Genomic DNA, 5,812 nt, shown 5'->3' on the forward strand with positions numbered 1-5,812 from the left:
AGAGAGAGAGAGAGAGAGAGAGAGAGAGCTGGCCGGTAGCGTATTTTTCTGCAATGTATGGGTAATTTATCCTGATCACGCTATTTATTAGCATTATCACGCGTTTGAGAATAAAAAAAATATATTTCTCTATCTTTCAGTACATCTCAACGCTTCTAAAATAAACTTTGTTTGTTTACTTTCATCGTAAGTTGAATATACACACACACACACACACACATATATATATATATATATATATATATATATAAAAACACTACACTCATTATCATATTAGGAGACTCAAAGTAGCAATAGATATGAATTTACACAAGTACATCACAATAGCAGTAAACTACAGGTTGGTTTCTTGTTACTGTGTTGTCACAGTTGTAGTTGTGGAGAGGAAGTTTTCTTAGCCCTGAATCAGCTAAACCCAGAGCTAAAGGGATAAACTGTTCTGTTGGTTTGTCTGTCAGAAGTGGCTTGCCAAATGAAGTAAATCCGACTTCTGCTTCTTTTGATATTAAGGGGTTAAGTAGATGAGTAATGACAGAGAGAGATCAAAAAGACCAAACAGAATCAAGTTTCCTGTCTCTAACATAGATAGACTGTTGATAAGTAGCACAATGGAAAAAAACCAGCTGAGATTCATCATAAACAAATTAAATGTTTAGCAGATCAAATCTTAGAGATGATTTGTGTATCAGATACATTTCTTTTAATTCAGTAATTAATATGCTATTTCATCCTATCAAATTTCCATTTTTTAAATATTTTCAATGACTAAAATAACTTTTGTTTGCAAAAAAAATTTTTTTAAATCAGTGTGAATCAAAGAAATGAACCAGCTGAACTACCAATAATACAACTAAATACAATTAATATTGTAAATTAATCATTAATCTGCACCTGGGAAGTTTCTGAGAGAAATTTGCATGTATGGGCAACTGCTGGAAGACCAGTCTTCACCCACAAGAGTCACTAAGACTACAACGAACTAAAAAACATTATAGTTATATGTTAGCTATTTGTTATATAGAATTATTTCACCAATCTATTGCTATATTTTCACAGAATAAATATATTTTGATAAATGGAGCTCACTCTCAGTGTCAATGTTAGCAATTTGACGAAATTTGCCCAATTCATAAAATCTGTCAGTTTGATGAAATCTGTCCAAAACCTTAAAATTTTGGCATTTTACACACATGCACAAAAATGACAATGACATGGGTTTGCTACCAGACTCTGGTCATTTTTTCATCAAATTGGTCCTACCCATTAATACAGATTTCAATTTGACGAAAAATGTTTCATGGGTATAAACAGGCATCTTATTAACGGTAATCTCATTAGCATTTGCTAATTCTGCATTTCAATATAAATCGCTTTCATTTGCTAAAACTGATTATTCAATTCCTTGATTTTATTCCCCAGTGTTTCAGGTTTTAAATAGGTAAGTGCATTTTATTTCTCAAGCATTTTCTATTCAGTATCTCATGCATAACCATAGATATGCTAACAATCAAACTACATTTATACAAACCATTGCTTAGATACAAGGTTTAACTTATCCGTATACCCCTTCTTAATGATTGTCCTTTTCCGATTCCACACATATTTATTTGTATTATTGTTTTGTGAATGAATTTGCTTATGTCTTCTATTATCTATCTTATGTCTTGATTTCATTTTTTGACTGAGAGAAATTAGGCATTGTAATGGGTACTGGGAATATCCCCACTCCTGGGTATTACTGGGTACCTCAGCTAGTATTACAATATTACAATAATCAATATGTTGTGCATGTGTAGCAATATAACATTCATGAAATTAGCATTAACTTATCCCACTCTTTTTTACAGAACCCCAAGGAACCTTTTGCAGAACCCTAGGGTTCCAGGGAACCTGGTTGAGAAAGACTGCATTAGTATGTGGCCATGCTGGAATATTGCCTTGAGGAAATTTTAATTTGGTACTTATTGGTCTCTTTTGTTAAACAACTAAGTGATGGGGACATAAACACACCAACACCAGTTGTCAATTGGTGGAAGGGAGACAGCCACAGACACAAAGACATACATGCATGCACACACACACATATATGATGGGCTTCTTTCAGTTTCCATCTGCCAAATCCACTCACATGACTTTCATCAGCTCAAGGCTAGAGTTGAAGACATTTGCTCAAGGTACCATGCAGTGGGACTGAACCCTGAACCATGTGGTTGGGAAGCAAGCTTCTTACCACATAGCCACTCCTGCACCTATGATAGTTGATAGAATAAAAATTTAGTTCAGTTCAAATTGCTTCAAAAAAAAAAAAAAAAAAAAAAAAGAAACACTTGTAACAACATTTTATAATATACTCTTCCTTCCAAAGCAATAAAGTAATTTATCTTCTGAAGTGGATAAGTCCTTCTTGACTTATAAATCTGTTGACCTATAAATAACTAAAGATGATATGTAAGAGAACATGCTGCTATTTTATGAAGCTGGCAACAACTTGACACCAACTCTCAGCATAAAACACAATGATTATGTCTCAACCTTCCACAAAACCTTGCAATAAATGAAATATCAGAACTTCATGCATTTCAAATATTTTACTGGAATATATTGAGCAGATGATAACAAAATCTTTGTCTTTTTGATAGGCTATAAGACTATTTGACAGTGTTTTGTAAGTATGTCCATAGTTCTGGCTTCCAGTCCACAATGAAACACCTTGGACCATAATTTCTGGTCAAGTAAAGCCTTCAGAGTGGTGTACATGTACCTGTCAAACACCTTTCCCTAGGTTCCATTTGCAGAGTCTACTGTTATAAATATTTGAACCATGTCATTGAATAATCCATAAGGCTTAATCAATATTTCTGCCTGCTAAAACTAGCCTAAAAGGTTTGGAAAAATGTCATAGATACCAGCCTTACTTCCCTGATTCAAGGTCACTGCTATGGTCAAGGGTACTAAAATTTGGAACACCACACAAATTCCAGACAACTTCAACAAAGATTCTCTATATCATGCTTCTCTTTCAATGATTTTTTTTTAATACAAATTCCTAATCATCACCCTCTTTACACACACTGAAAAATGAGGTTGAAAAATTATAAGTAACTTGTGCACATTAAAAGAGAAGCACAATATAGAGCTGACGAAATGAGGTTGCACGTTGCAGAGCTGGGAGGTGGAATGTCTATTACAAGGCTGGGAGAAAGGGGTGTATGTTGTAGGACTAACGGGAGGGGATACATACTGTAAGACTAGCTTAGAGTAGTACTGACTAAGTAATAATTGTACTAAGTAATAATCAAAGCTTTAAGACTTATTGAGATAACATTAATTAATAAGTTATGGACAATTGTTTCATATTCTTGAAATAATGGCAATTAGTATATAAACGGTATTGGGTGACAAAATAAACTACAACTTTAATGAACAAAATTATAAGGCTGTGTGCAGGGCCTATAGGAGTGGGATTCAACCTTCTGGGATCTCAAAACTTTATCCTTGAAGTTTCAGAACATCCTTTCTCTTGGAGGGCCTGGCTGTGTGATTGGAAATTAATTTTTAGACACATGGTTCTGAGTTCGATCCCACAACAAGGAACATAGAACAAGTGTCTTCTCACACGCACAGTCATGTGTACGTGTGTGTGTTAGCCTTTCTCCAGTATATATATCCAAAGATATAAACATAAGCAAGAAAAAACAAAACAAACAAAGTGAATGGTGTTATTCGAACCAAGTCCTTGTAATATTTGCTCAACACTGAATAACAGACACCTTCTTCATTGCTGTTTACTAGAAATACAGTGAACCAGGGATGGTCCCATCAAAAACCTGTTACCAATGAAGTTGTTGTTCACTAACAGCAATATAAAATAACTAAATAAATAAATACACATATAATACACAAACAAGCAAACAAAAACATTTTAGCACATTTAAATCTTTTCACTGATTTTCTCCAGCTTGAGAATTCACTTTAAGAGAACCTGACCCACTTTGTAAACCTGTGTTTTCACACCAGCCATTTCTCTCTTTCCCCAAATATGGAGCTTTAATCACAAGTGCTATAGTAACCTACTGGTACACAGTGTCTGTCTGCATTATATATATATATATATATGTATAGATGAGTGTCTGTGTGTGCATAACTACAGTTTGGTACCTCATCTCTGACTTGGTTTTCTAGTAGCTGAAACATTTTTTAAATGCATATTCTTTTTTAGGGAATTTTGCTGAGAGGCGGAGATAAAGAATACGCACACCACCCGTTTTTGATGTAACCCTAACCCTAACCTTAAACTCCGAGTGTGCATATTCTTTATCTTCACTGGATAGATACATTTTCAAGTGTAGATTACAATTACGTTGATAATTTTTTGTTTTCAAAAAAGATTATTACCCCCACCCCGATTTTTTTTTCCTTAAATCTCTCTTTAAAACACATATTATTTAATTTTAAAGGTGCTTCTTCCTTTCCAAGGCCCCAAGAAAATAAAAATGTTACCTTTGTTGCAATTAAGTGTAGCATTTTAAAGAGAGCTATGAAGAAATAAAGGCGGTTGAGGGGTACCAAACTATATATATATAAATATTACAGGCACAACAAAAACAGGAAGTAAGAGTGAGAGAAAGAGTACAGCAGGGTTCGCCACCATCCCCTGCGGGAGCCTCGTAGAGCTTTAGGTGTTTTTACTCAATAAACACTCACAACGCCCGGTCTGGGAATCGAAACCGCGATCCTATGACCGCGAGTCCGCTGCCCTAACCACTGGGCCATTGCGCCTCCACTGATATATCCCTCTTTCATTATACACACACACACATACCGTATTTGATAGCTTAAATGATGGGCGGGGGCAAAGATCATGGACCGCACCCCCTTTGCGACTTCTTTCGTTTTTTTACAGGAACACACTATATCGTGGGTGGGGATTCCGAATCTGCAAAAAAAATCTGCATTTCAAAAATGAGAGAAGCAAAAATAAAGACAAGAAAACGAAGGAAAGAAACAAACAAATAAAGTCCACGAATACTTTACTAGATGTTCATACTGCTATGTTTATCATCCCGAGACGAACAAGCAACTGTCAAAAGACAATGTTTATTAACTTTCAGCCGAGAGAGCTACATCCGTTACGAAGTAATAAAGTTTCGTCAGTCCATAGTTAAAATGTTTATGCTCGTTGTATAAGTCTAGGCTACATTTAATATGCATAAAGAAAGACAAAGGATAGACAAGTATTTTGTATTGTAAGCTCCAGTAGATTTTCAAATGCAGTAAGAAAGAAGTTTTAAAAAATTATTAAAAGGAATGCGAGGACTGTGTAATAAATAAACTTCCGCAATTTAAAGAAAAAAAATTATTCTCCAAGTAACAAAATAACACAGGCAGCTCTTGCGGTCAAACTAAAGCGTTTGACCCGGTGACAAAAATAAATAAATAAATAAAAAAGTCTAATAGGTGTAAAACAACTTGCTGGGAACGAATATGAAGAAAAAAATGCGCGCTCGTGAACGGGGGAGGGGTCACAAACACGTGTAGTAACGCCGTGCGCATGCGTAGTCTCACGCATACGTGGAATTAAACAAGCAAGCGTTCCCGCTTTAATCTTTCTCTTTTACGGTCGGCCGACCATGAGCACGGACGTGTCAAGAGTGTCTCTAATACTCCAGCCTGGAGACAGTCTCTTTACGTGTTAAGCTGTCTCTCTACATCTTTCGGACTTACACTCGACAGCTCGCTCACACCTACAGAACAACGTCCCAACAACTATGCTCATACACACAGAAGCTGTAACAACAAGAACTAAAGGTGT

The 5,812-nt window shown here is 35.5% G+C and overlaps 1 protein-coding gene across 4 annotated transcripts in view; it reads right to left on the reverse strand.

The window, feature by feature from the left end:
* LOC106881964 (failed axon connections homolog) overlaps positions 1 to 5,164 on the reverse strand; it is a 17,197-nt gene extending 12,033 nt beyond the window's left edge. Inside the window, exon 1 of one of the 4 annotated variants that reach the window (XM_014932505.2) lies at positions 5,035 to 5,164. The gene's annotated coding sequence lies outside the window, so the exon portion shown is untranslated. Of the gene's footprint in view, positions 1 to 5,029 lie in introns of all 4 variants that reach the window. The other 3 variants (XM_014932512.2, XM_014932519.2, XM_052968559.1) reach the window with 3 other exon arrangements.
* Positions 5,165 to 5,812: the final 648 nt, after the last annotated feature.

Source organism: Octopus bimaculoides, chromosome 6 (genome assembly GCF_001194135.2).
Source record: "Octopus bimaculoides isolate UCB-OBI-ISO-001 chromosome 6, ASM119413v2, whole genome shotgun sequence".
Classification (NCBI taxonomy): Eukaryota; Metazoa; Mollusca; class Cephalopoda; order Octopoda; family Octopodidae; genus Octopus; species Octopus bimaculoides.